This window comes from Alligator mississippiensis, chromosome 3 (assembly GCF_030867095.1).
Source record: "Alligator mississippiensis isolate rAllMis1 chromosome 3, rAllMis1, whole genome shotgun sequence".
In the NCBI taxonomy this organism is placed as follows: domain Eukaryota; kingdom Metazoa; phylum Chordata; order Crocodylia; family Alligatoridae; genus Alligator; species Alligator mississippiensis.
Genome location: NC_081826.1, coordinates 281,193,878 through 281,206,633, shown reverse-complemented (window position 1 = coordinate 281,206,633; position 12,756 = coordinate 281,193,878). Strand labels below are relative to the sequence as shown.

The 12,756-nt window shown below is 45.6% G+C and overlaps 1 long non-coding RNA gene across 1 annotated transcript in view; it reads left to right on the top strand.

Annotated features, from left to right (window-relative positions):
• LOC132249165 (uncharacterized) overlaps window positions 1–12,756 on the top strand; it is a 353,785-nt gene that overhangs the window by 55,816 nt on the left and 285,213 nt on the right. Inside the window, exon 2 of the long non-coding RNA XR_009460572.1 lies at window positions 5,891–5,949. This is a non-coding gene — a long non-coding RNA (uncharacterized LOC132249165). The remainder of the gene's footprint in view (window positions 1–5,890; window positions 5,950–12,756) is intronic.

Below are 12,756 nucleotides of genomic sequence, written 5' to 3'. Positions count from 1 at the left end.
AGACACCCATGAGACAGCCTCCTATAGAGCCATCTTGGAGAACTGAATAGCAATTATTGGCCCCAGTTGTTTGTGTTCATTGTTTTCCATCATAAAAGGGCAGAGCATCTTTTTTCATTAGGCGGTGGCAGATCCAATGATATTTAGTCATACCAATATTTTTTCTCTTATCTGTCTCTCTATTCTACATGTCCCCTGTGACTCTGATATCAGATTCTAACAGTGCGGGCATTCTTGTTTTCAATTCTTCATTGGAAAAAATATCAGCAGACCTCGGGTATACAGTGCCTAGAAAAATAGATTTGATACACCCAATTGCCTATTTACAGCAGTTGTAATTTCTTCTAGTAAGATTATCTGAGGCAGTATCATAGAATCATAGAAAATTAGGGTTGGAAGGGACCTTGGGAGGTCATCTACTCCCACCCTCTGCTCTAAGCAGGACCAGCCCCAACTAGATCACCCCAGTCAAGGCTTTGTTTAGCTGGGTCTTAAAAACCTCCAAGGACAGAGATTCTAGCACCTAGGTAACCTGTTCCATTGCTTTATTTCCCTCCTAATGAAAGAGTTTTTCCTAATATCTAACCTAAACTTCCCCCACTGCAACTTATGACCTTTGCTCCTTGTTCTGTCATCTGCCACCACTGACAACATAGAATCATAGAAAATTAGGGTTGGAAGGGACCTCAGGAGGTCATCTACTCCAACCCTCTGCTTTAAGCAGGAACATCACCAACTAGATCATTCCAGCCAGGGCTTTGTCGAGCCAGGCCTTAAAAACCTCGAAGGATGGAGATTTCACCATCTCTCTAGCTCTTTCCTCTTTGGAACCACCTTTCAGGTAATTAAAGGCTGCTATTAAATCCACTCCCCCAGCCTTCTCTTCTCCAGACTAAATAAGCCCACTTCCCTCAGCTTTTCCTCATAAGTCATGTGCCTCAGCATAACTATTTTCATTGCCCTCCAGTGGACTCTCTCCAATTTGTCCATGTTCTTGGTAGGGACCAATCTTTTTTGGCAGGCATGCCACAAAATAGCCTTGCATCCTCCCTGAGTGCCACTCCAGTCCCCTTCTCCTGCCTGCTCTGCTGCTCTGCTTTCTGCTTCCTGCTCTGCCTGACCCTTTCCTAGTCTACCATGTGCACACACAGAGGCTGCCTGCCCCACTTGTGGCACACATGCCACAGGTCGGCTACCCCTGATCTAAGATAAATGAGGATATTAATCTAAGATGAGTACAGGTATTATGTTATGCCCAGGAAATTATGGGTAGTTTGGGTCAAGGAATCACAATTCCCTTTTCTTCATTCCAAAGGTTTGACCCTTTTTTAAAAATCCAATTATTTGTTGCAATTTTTTCTCTTGACCAACAGCTAGGATCCTGCACAGGGTCTGTGGGGTTCTTATTTCTGTTTTTAGATGTGGGGCATGTGACCCTTATATTTTTGGAACTTAAATAATTCTTACAACAGCAATTGGGGATGCAATGAAGGTTATATAGGACTTATCGAGAAGATTAAGCAGATGAGGCTGACAAAGTATGAAAGTCACAGGCTATTGTAGGCATTCTCTGACCAGCTATACATGATGCAATAGTGTTTCTGGGCCAAATAAATGATCGCTGAGCCGTCACTATAATGGAAATCTAAGTGATCAATGGTTGCTGGAGATGTTTGAATGAGGAACAACACATTCCTGGAATTGTGTGCAAAGCTGGTCCCACCAACCCCTCCAGCACAGAGAGAACAGTGGAAAAGTGAGCAATCATAATTTGGAAAGTTGTAATTCCAGCCTGCTGCTGGTCAGTGAGCAGTCTGTTTGGGTTGGAAAATACCCAGTGGGAGCTCCCATCATCCAAGTGTTCAAGGCCATTAGTGTATTTTGGTGAATGGGATTATGACTCTGAGCTCAGTGCAGGGAATATAGAGTAGTGGTGCTCAACTTTGTGCCCTGTGACCAGATGGGCACTGCCCAGTTTGTCCATGGGCCAGAATCAACTGATGGGCCCACCCCCATGCACAGGGCAGGTGCAGCAGGGTCTGATCCAGCCATGAGGAGGTGGGGGGCATGGAGGGGTGGGAGGCAGCCTGGCCCCAGTGCAGCCATTCACAGGGCTCAGCCCTGTTCTAGCTGTGCAGAGAGAAGGAGGTGTGGTCCAGCCCCAATCTATCCATGCAGGGAGAAAGGGGCATGGCTTGGCCCTGATCCAGCCCCATGTGGGGGAAGGAGGTATGGCTGATCCCTGGTCTGGTTGAGTAGAGGTTTGGAATTTGTCAGCAGAAGAGGGCTGGCAGCATTTGGCCTGTGGGCAGGGTGTTGAGCACTCCTGATATAGAGGATCTTGAGGGAAAGGCTTTCATCCATTGTGTTGGGGCAATGCATACAGTACGAATCCTAATTCTGGCTACTACCAATTTGTCTTAAAGTACATATAGAACATTTTACTTTTCCATGGTTTTATATGCTGTAGTGGGTCATGAGGGATATTTCATTGACATTAAGGTTAGTTGGTTTGGGAAAGTACATGAATCAACTATCTGGAAAAGTGCTGTGTTCTTGAAGATGCAAGATTCATGTTGATTTGCTTGAGATGCCAGTAGTATTTCTGGGGATCTGGCTCACTCTTCATTTTCAGTGTTTATGAAGTTGTACATTGGACCTCTGAACACGGACAGGATAATTGCAGAAGTGCTTTGAATTTTGGTAGACTTAAAGTTCATTGGTACTGCCTCATGACTAGGCTGGTCTCTGCCAGGCAAGTAGTCTGACTGGTATTCTGGCATATTATTTTGCTAGTTGAGAAGCCAAGGAAAGAACTTTACTAGCAGGGTAGCAGGGGGAAGTGGATAAATTGCTGATTTTGAAAAACCAGGACAGTAATTAAAGCCCACTGAAGAGCTGTTTGACTGAGGGAGGCCTTAAAAGATCACTTCAGCAGTATACTTTTATTGTGTATGTGGTTTGAGTACTGAATTAAAAAAAAATTCAAGTAGCTATTACAAATTCCTTGGGAGGAAGGGCTGAGCAGTGCTGCAGTATGTATCATTTCCCAATATATTCATTCTAAATCTAACATGTGAATGAAGACAAGGAATAACATTGAATCATCCAGTGCAAATAAAGTAAGGAGCAGCACCCCCTATGGAAAGGGTAGTTGTACCTTATAAAAAGTGACAGTTACTTGTGGTACCTGTATTAAAGGCTTGTGCATCTAAAGTCACAGGTACGGGGTAGAGTGAGCAAGAATGTTGGCGGCTGTGTGTATACCTTTTCTCAGGAGTGGTGCATAGCTCTGTGAATATTGAAGTTTCCATGTGGTGCAAGGACCATTTGAGAGGCTTTGGGTGTTTTACTCCATATTTGTAGGTAGCATCTGTTTTTTGCCTAAGGAAACTGATGAAGTCCTTTTGCATCTCTGTGTCTTTCTGTGTCTTGTGAAAGCCGTTGTGCTTTTACACCTGTCCCTCTACAATCTGTCTAGCATGAGGTCTCTCCAATCCCCAGCTTTTTGGACAGTAGCCTCTGTGAAGCAAAGAAGCTCCATGAACACTTGCTTATTTATACAAGTCTATCAGGTTTTCAGAGATTGCATGTCTGGAGGTCTCTCAAGCTGAGGAGATTGGCATTGAAAAAAGAAGCATGAGAACTCCTCCATAGTTTTCCCATAAAGATCTTTTGGGAACACTAAGAGAAGCTGACTAATTTTGGGACTGCCTTGCAGCCTCAGGCAGAGCAGGTTGCATGGTGCTCTTGAAATCTTATAGTTGTAAGTCAAGGGAACCTGTGGGAAGGGATCCCTAAGCATGAATACAGTAACAATGCATCACATTTTGCTAAACGTATTACCAGTAGTTGGAGATGGCTGACACATTGCTCCTGATGGTGAAAAAGCTCAGAAAAGGCAGATGGTGTAGGCAGCTTGGGTCACCCTGACCGGCGTGCTGCTCAGCTCTTTACAGCACTGATACAGTGGAGATCAGCTTAGTGGATGAAAGACTGTGTAGGAAAACGTTGTTCAGGTTGCACCTGAGGATAAAAGGGACATCTGTGTATAGGGCAAGATACCACAGAGGGCGCAGACAGAAGAGCAGCTCTCCCTTGCACCTCACAGCACTTTGAAGGAAGCGCTATGAGTTGCAGTGATCCCCTGGACCCAACACAATTTTGCCATTGGGTCCAGGAGTTGGGGATTGCAGCTGCTTGCTGTGAGCCTGCAGCCTGGTCTCTGTAGCAATGCCACTCCCCCCTCCCAGCCCAGATGCTTTTGTCAGAATGGGAGTGGGGAAAGATTGCAGAGGGAGCTCATTCTCGGGTTCCCCAGCTGGCTTTGGAGGGTAAGGTGGGTGGATTGAAGCCCTCCCATCTCAGGGGGCCTCCAATCCACCCACCCCACCCTCCATTGGGGGCCGAAAAAATCCCAGACTGAACTCCCTCTGCTCCTTTTCCCCCTTCCCATTCTGAAAACTGACAGGCTGGGAGCTCCACAGACACAAGTTACAGAATGTGCTTTGTTTTGGGGAGTGTTCATCTGAACCTTCATGCAATGAAGGTTCAGATTTTCACAGGATCAGGCCCTTTTAAAGTGGTCTGCAGCCATGCACTTCTGTTTGGTCACAGCTGCAGACTGCTATCTGTGGCCAGATCAGGTGAAAACTGTCACTTCTGTCTGTACCCAGAAAGAATAAGGATTACCCTTCCACCTAGCATCAAAATCAAACGTAATCCTTTTAGCACTATGAGATTGTTATTAGACTTCCTCCCCGTTTTCTGCCTCCTCCCCCCCCACAACCTCATGGTTCTACCAAAGGTGACTGAATATATTTTGGTCCCTTAGAGACCATGATCTCCTGACCTACCTACTTCTGATCCCCTGACTCTGGTTGGAACACCTTTTGTTTGTTCTAAACCCCTGGGTCATGATCGTGTAGAGTCAAGTCCCAACCACCTGTGTCCAAGTTGTACACTTGATATATCCTGGCATTATGCCCACAGCAATACTATGTACTGGGGTTTATATTTTGGTTTAGTATGTGGTTGTCCTTGGGTGACAGGAAATCTGAATTTTGGAGAAGTACATCAAATTTGAGTGGGGACACAAACTTGTGGCGACAAAAGTCAGCTTCTGTTGACAATACTTCTTACTGTGGAACAGGCTTTAAATATGTCAGTTCCCAAATGATCCTGGGGCCTTTAAATAAATTTCTATCTATGATTGAGAGATCTCCCTTAAACTGATAACATGGGCTAGGATTATGTTTTCCCAGCCAACCTGTACAATAGCTTGAATTGCTTTCTGGAGGATCTTCTCTTCAGCAGTAAGTGTCAATCACAGTCTACCATCTGACATGAGTGAGGTTTTCCATAATCAGAGTGACATGTACTATGTAGTTCTTGACTTTGCACCATAGTCCTTTTCATCAAATGATCTAGATACCATGTCTGGAGATACTGGCCTTACTTCATTAGTATAAAACGTGTCTATATTACTTTATAAATATGTAAAACATGTCTATATTTAAAGTAGGTTAGCGTTAGCTGAAACTGACTGTAGGCTGACTTGGGCTTTTGTCAGAGGCCTGGCTAGTGTTTTCCCCTCAAGAATAAAGATTAAATTTTTCAGCTACAAAAATGATTCATAAAGATCTCTCTCTCTCACACCCCCCATTGGTACTATTAAAACTGTAATTTTTTTTCCCAATGTATTTCCTCATAAATTTCGTTTATATAAACCTTTAGTAGGGATAAGGTCATGACAAAAAGCTCTGTGCTTTGTCCCTTTACCATTGAAAACCTGTGGCTTTGCTTTCATTGCTAATAACTCTGTTTGAAATACATTTGCTTGCGCATTATTATCCAACTTAAAATTATTAAATGTCCCATTTGCTTCCAGGTTAACAGTCCAGTTTCTCTTCTGCTGCCACAGTCCTTGTCTTTGGCAATCCCTTGCAGGTAAGGATGATTATCTTCCACAAATGTCTTATCTGTGAGTGCAAAGATGGCTGATGAGGCTGATATGGAATTGACGGACTCTTTTGCAACTTGGTCACGTGTTTCCATGTGGAGTGAGGGGCTCCAGATTCTTGATTTGGTCCATGAAACGCTGTTTTTGCTGCTCCTCTTTTCTGTCTCATGTTGTCATCATAAGGTTTCAAATTATTAAGATCCTTGCGGCAGACTTTTCCTCCGTTTAGGTGGTCCTAGGCGATAGTTTCCCACGAGTTGATATCAATGTTACATTTCTTCAAGTTGGCCTTAAGGACGTCCTTGAAGCGCTTTCTCTGCCCTCCTCTTGAGTGCACGCCATGACTGAACTGAGAGAATAAAACTTGCTTTGGGAATCTGGAGTCAGACATCTGGATGACATGGCTGGGCCAGTGAAGTTGATATCAGATGATGTTGTCACAGTATTTATTGATGTGTCACATGATGCTCATGTGAAGAACTAATCTGACCTAGTAAGGCCACTGTCATTCTCTTAGTCCATTTCATGCTTGATCCTGGTGCTTGCAAACTCTTGTGTAACCTGGGTACGCCCAAGGGTGTGCCCTATTCTCAACTGAATGGGAGGGGTAGGCAGGAGCGGGTGCTGTGAGAGGGATGCCAGAATTTCAAGCAGATCCCTCTTTCCTCTATAGAGTTAGCCCAACCCCAAAGTTCTTAACTCTGTACAATTTATTAAGTTATAATATACATAAACATAAAACTAAATATCATATACATATATTTACACAGTGAACACTGACCAATAACCAAGGTCAAACCCTAAATAACACTATGTACAACATTTCAATTACAAAATATAAGGCACAAACATGAACAATCTTAATAACATCTATTCCTTAATATAGTCCCTGACCCATGGCAAGAGGTAGTCCTTCTTCCAATGGGGTCCCTTGGGGGTGTCCAGGAAGCACCAGGGGCCCCTCCCCTTAGGGCCATGACTAGGCAGGAGGGCTGCTCACCCAGCCCCTTCTCTGGGTTTGCCCGCCTCAAATGTCTTTCCCCTGTGGTACCCAAGGGCCCAATTACTCATGCTCCCTCAGGTGGCAGTGGTCATGGTGCAGCTTGATGGGGTCTCCTCTGCTGGAGTCTCTCCAGGCCTCTCCTGTGCCACTGGGATCCTCCCCACCCTGTGCTCTGCTCTGGGCACTGAGGGCTCAACTCCTCTCAGCTGCTGCACCACTGCTGCTGGACCACATGCTACAGCACTACCATTTCCCTGTGCCCTGGCTCGGCACTGAGGGCTCTCTTAGCACAGGCCAGGCCATTTATGCTCTGGCTGACTGTCCTCTCACTGGGTGGATAACCCAAGCAGCCTCTGCTGCTCCCTGGCTCCCAAGGTTTGGGCCTGTGTGCTGCCCTGCACACCGTGGGACTTGGCTACTTGCTGGGAGATGAGGCCTGAGCTGCCTCACTGCTGCCTCAAGGCCTTTGTTCCATGCACTGCCCCATGCACTTTGTGGCCTGCTGGCCCTGCTGGGGTTGCAGGCTCAAGCTGTCACTTATGGCTCCCAAAGCCTGGGCTCTTTGCACTGAACCGCACACCATGATGGGCCCGAGCAGTCTCACATTGCTCCCAGGGCCAGGGCTCCACCCACTGTGCCTGTGTGCCATCAACAGCCCGAGAGGTCTCGCACCGCTCCCAAGGCTGCTCCTGAACGTGGTGGTTTCAGGAACCTTGGGCCTATTGCCTGCTGGGGGAGACCTCCCCAGCTTTTCTTTGCTCCGTTCTTTTTGAGTCCCTCACTGCATCTGACCCTCGTGCTGGGCACGTAGCTCTTTTTATATGCTCCAGGGCTCCGCCCCTGAAGTCTTCTGGACCTGACAGTTTACAGTCTTCAGTCAGGTCCGAAGGAGCTCTTCTCCCCCTCCCCTCAGGAAAGAGGCATGACTTTATTTCTCCTGCTGCCTCCTGATTGGTGGATGGGCGCCACCAATCAAAACAGCAGGATCTCAAGGCTGGGACTCAAGCTCTGAAAGGTAAGCCTGCTACACTTGCAAAGCGATGTGATCTGTTGTGCTGCTTTCATCCTTTCCCACATATGGGACATTGTTTTGACTTGTGTTGTTGCTACAGCATTTGCAAGTCTGTGTGTTGCTTTTGTTGAATGTTGAGCTTCATGTGCCTTTCTGTCTTTGATCTGAATTCTTATAGTATTTTGGAATCTGTATCATATCCACAGTATCCAAACACTGTCTACTCTCCACAAACAACCCAGACTAGTTATATTGTCTGGCAAATTCCAAATGCTGTCAAGGGTTATTTCTACATCTTTTCGATAGTTTCTGTCTGACTCTTTTATTGTAGATTCCAGTCACAATCTCTTATCAGGCATCAGTCTCAGAATTGAAGACTGGCTCTTGAGCTTTAGATCAATCACAAACTCTTTCATAGTTGCATTGTATCTGTGTACTCTCTGTTTAAAAGCTTCTCTCTCATTTGTTTCATTTTTTTTCTTCTCTTATAAAAGGAGCCCATCCACCAATCAAGTAAGGGCTGGGTGGGGCTGGTTTCACCCTTCACATGGAGCAGGGGCAAAGAGCCTGATTGAAACTCTGATTGAACCCTGCATTCTGCAGGTCTGGCAAGCCTTTGGAAGTGGAGTCTCCAGAGTGAATAAAAGGATCTGTGTGCCCAGCACATGACACACACGGTGAGGGACTTAAGAAGAGTGGAGCCAAGAAGCTGGGGAGAGCTGCCCCAGTGGGCGATAGCCCCAGGCTCTTGAAGATGCCACTAGAGGAGCCACCACTGGAGCCTGACTCTGGGAGCAGGGAGAGCCAGACAGAGATATATATTTATAGATAGATATGTATAGATATATCTATATATAGATATATTGGTATGTATATATCTATCTATATATATGTTTATATATAGATATATCTATCTATCTATATCAAGAGAGAGACTTACTAGCCAATTGCCCATCAAGAATGACCAGAGAGGGGTCTGAGATGGAGTGCCACCACCTAACGCTGCTGCTGCTTCTGCCTCTTGCAGAGGGTGAGGTGCACCCTCTTGCACCCTCTGTGCAGTCCTCGGCGCAGCTTTGGAATCATGGTGGTGCTCCACCATGCTTGAAGCACTCTGATTGGCTGTTTCTGTCAACTAATCAGAGTGCAAAAAAAGCGTTACAGACAGACAGATAGACTTAGGCTTTTATAATATTAGAATTTTGTTATCCTTCAATGTGGTCTGTGTTATGTTGGCAAGTTGAGGTTTATTTATATCTAATTGTTTTATTGTTCTTGCCTGAACATATCTGTTGATACCTGTGTTTATCTGTCTAGCTATATTTACCTGTTATAAATCTGTAAATATCTGTATCAGTTGTATATTAATAGCTATCTTTTAAGATTCCCTGTAAACATTAATACATTTGTATATAGTTAAGCTATTCCTGGTCCTGGCCTGACTCTATAGGGAATAGAAGGAATTGGCCAGTATTTTACAGATCCCTCTCAGTGCTTCTGCCTAGCTACCTATCTCTTCTATTTGGAGGGGGGAGCACATAGTTGGGTGCACCCAGGTTACATATTTCTGTCATACAGTTTCATTGTTAGCCTTCTCTGCCTTAGCTAATTGACAACTAATAAAAACAGCAAGTATCACTTAAGTTAGGTCCTAGGAACCTAGGCTTTCCAAATAGCGCACTTCTGGGCACGTACAGAAGCCAAAATGGAGGCACCTGGGGTTCTTTGAGATCTAAATTGTAGTATTTGGATCTCAAAGTATTTCAGAACCAGCTATTGCTAAAAATAAAGTTACTTTCTGACTCTCTTTCTTTTTGTTGGCAGCCACTGCTCACAAGCACAGAGAGAAGTGCTGTTTAAACCTTCTTCAGTTCTTCCACATTTCCAGAGAGTTACCAGTCTCATGGTGCAGGGGTTTAGGTTGTAGCCGTGTTGGTCTAAGGATATAGGCAGACAAGGTTCCTTGGGTGAATTTGATATCTTTTATTAAACCAACCCAAATGGTTGGAGAATAGTTATTAAGCAAGCTTTCGGGTTCAAAAACCCTTCGTCAGGCTAAGGACGCTGCAGCAGTTGCTGCGTGCTCTTCCTGGATGGAATGAAAAGTAAAGAAGCCAGGGGCTGGGCTGGGCTGAGCTGGGGAGTCAGTTGCCAGGCAGATTATAATGTATCAAAAATCCAATGTCTATGTTTAGTCCCTGATCTCTAGTATCCAGCAGGTTGATGAAATGGAGCTCATAGGCTCGTCTCTGGGACGTGTTGTGTAAATTTCCCTTGAGGATCAGGACTGAGAGATTGGAGAGAGAGTGGCCCTCCTATGTGCCCCCACCGATAATTGGGTGTTTCTGTCTTTGATGGATTTCCGGTGTCCGTTCATCCTGGTGCGCAGTTGTTGTCTGGTCGACCGACATACATATCTGCACAGAACCAGCAATCACCCGAAACACACCAAAAAAGCTGTGATATACAGCCAAGCCCTCAGATACCACCGCATCTGTACTGAAGAGAACACCCGGGATTGCCACCTCACCAATCTCAAAAAGGCTTTCACCCAGCAAGGACACTCCTCCAGAGAGGTAGATCGCACGTTTGAAAGAGCCACCTGGATACCACGTGAAGAACTGCTGCAGTACAGAAGAAAAACACCCACAAATCGCACACCGCTGGTTATGGATGTGGGCACATCCCTGCCCTGGGAGCCAAAAACCACACTAGATGTCTGTATTCACTTGTTGCCTACAATTTGGATCTCAAAGAACCCCAGGTGCCTCCATTTTGGCTTCTGTAAGTGCCCAGAAGTGCACCATTTGGAGAGCCTAGGTTCCTAGGACCTACCTTAAGCTTGATCTTGGTTTGTTAGAGACATTGCCCAAGGCCTGGGAGAGGGACAGTCCAAGGTGCTTGGAACATGTTTGACTTGCACTGAATTCTGTGCTGCCTGTGTAATGGTCAGTTAATGACAGTGCTGGAGGAAGAATTACCCTCCTTTTGTCCACTAGTCTTGTAGTTGGAATACTTGCCCAGGAAGAGGAACACTGGAGTTAGGTCTCTCTCTTAGGAAGTGAGAGATGTGGGTATAAACCCTATCAGGTTTAGAGAGGCCTAGAACCCAGGTTTCCCACTTTTATTATTCTGAGTTACTCTTTGGCAACACTTGTCTTCCCATTCTCTATATAGATCACACAAGTGCCTATATTAGGTCAAAATGGATAACTTCTCAGAGTCATTCAAGCTTCCCCATTGACTGCATAGGGTTCGTAGGTGTCTCAACCTGCCAAACTGGATTGCTCTTCTAGGTTGAGATGCCTAGATTTTAGGTATTGTAGCATCTACAGCTAGGTGCTTCATTTGATGTGGGCCTGGGCCCACAGCGCCCAGCAGCCCTAGGTGGACCCTGCTCCAATTAACAGTAAGTTAAAGCAAAAAGCTAGAAATGTTCTTTTTAGGTGTTTTCCTGAGAGTTATGGTAAATGGACAGTTGCCTAGACATAGGATCTTTTCAGAAAGAGCCAGAGAAGTGAGCCTAATACTTCTCAGCCTGGGACCCAGGATTATGTAAAAGCTGAAGAATGGAAGGAGCGAGAGAGAGAGTACATGCGCGAAGTGAGCAGAGCTCCCTGTTCTAGGAGATGTGAATATGCTTGAGAGATATGTAGGGGCTCTGCCAGAGGAATGGGATGTAGTGTTGCCAGCTCCCCCCACTACAATTTTGTGTCCTGAAAAAGCCCATCTGGGCGGGATGTCAGAACTCTACCCTCAGGTGATTTCCCTCCCTTCCCCCCCAAAGCCCTGCCCAGTGGAAAACCTCCTCTGATTGGTTGCCGTCTCCTCCTTTCCACCTCTTAAGGAAGGGCAGCTGGTCAGAATTGGGGATAGATTCCTTCCCAGCTTTCCCACATGATCCAAGAGGAATTTTGGGGCATGGGAGACCAGGGCAGAACAAAAAGATTCTGGCAACTCTTCTGCCATGCAAATTCCATTGGTTGGCTACCTTCCAGCTCTGCAGTCCTACTGCTGGCTGAATGCAGGGAAGTAAAGCATATGAGCCTTTCCTGTCCATAGCCTCTAAGATGGGGGGGCGCTGTGTAGCCGTTTCAGAACTAAAAATGTATTATTCAACAACTGGCTGGTTATTGTGCTAAGCAGAAAGGGGCAGATGTGAGGTTTGGGAAGCAAAGTTGATTAGTGAGCTTGGTGTCTACATGCGTGTACATAATGACTTGAAGTGAGGGTGTTGAGCGTTAATTTGTTAGAATTTGTGGGTTCTGGGAGATACTGAAAGCTCATTCAGTGAAAGATCCTGCAGTAGGGACTGAACTCACCTTATGCTCAGGAGAGTTGGCAACACTAATTGTTCCAGTCACTGAAGGTGGGCAGGGAGGTTCAGAAATCAAGGCAGATAAATAATTAGTATGATATGAGTTAAATTACTGCAGTAATGGCAGGAAGAGTGAGGGGGGAAGAAAGGGTGTCCTAGGTTTAGTGGTTGATACAGAGACCCTGAAGAAAGCTATTTTTGGAGTTGTCTGTAGACTCCTGCTACCTCCTGGGCGATGTTATCCTTAAGCTGGAAGGCGTCTCACTCTGTTACTGGGTATTTCCTGCATAAGTCGTAGGAATGATTGTGCACCAGTCATATGGACCTTCTTCTGTTTATTAGTTGGTTGATAATGACACTGTGCATTGAGAAAGCTGCCTCCAGAAGAATGATTCCACTCTCCCTGGGTATGTCTACACTAGGGCAATGGCAAGTCCTGTCAGGAATGCTCCTAAGTACAT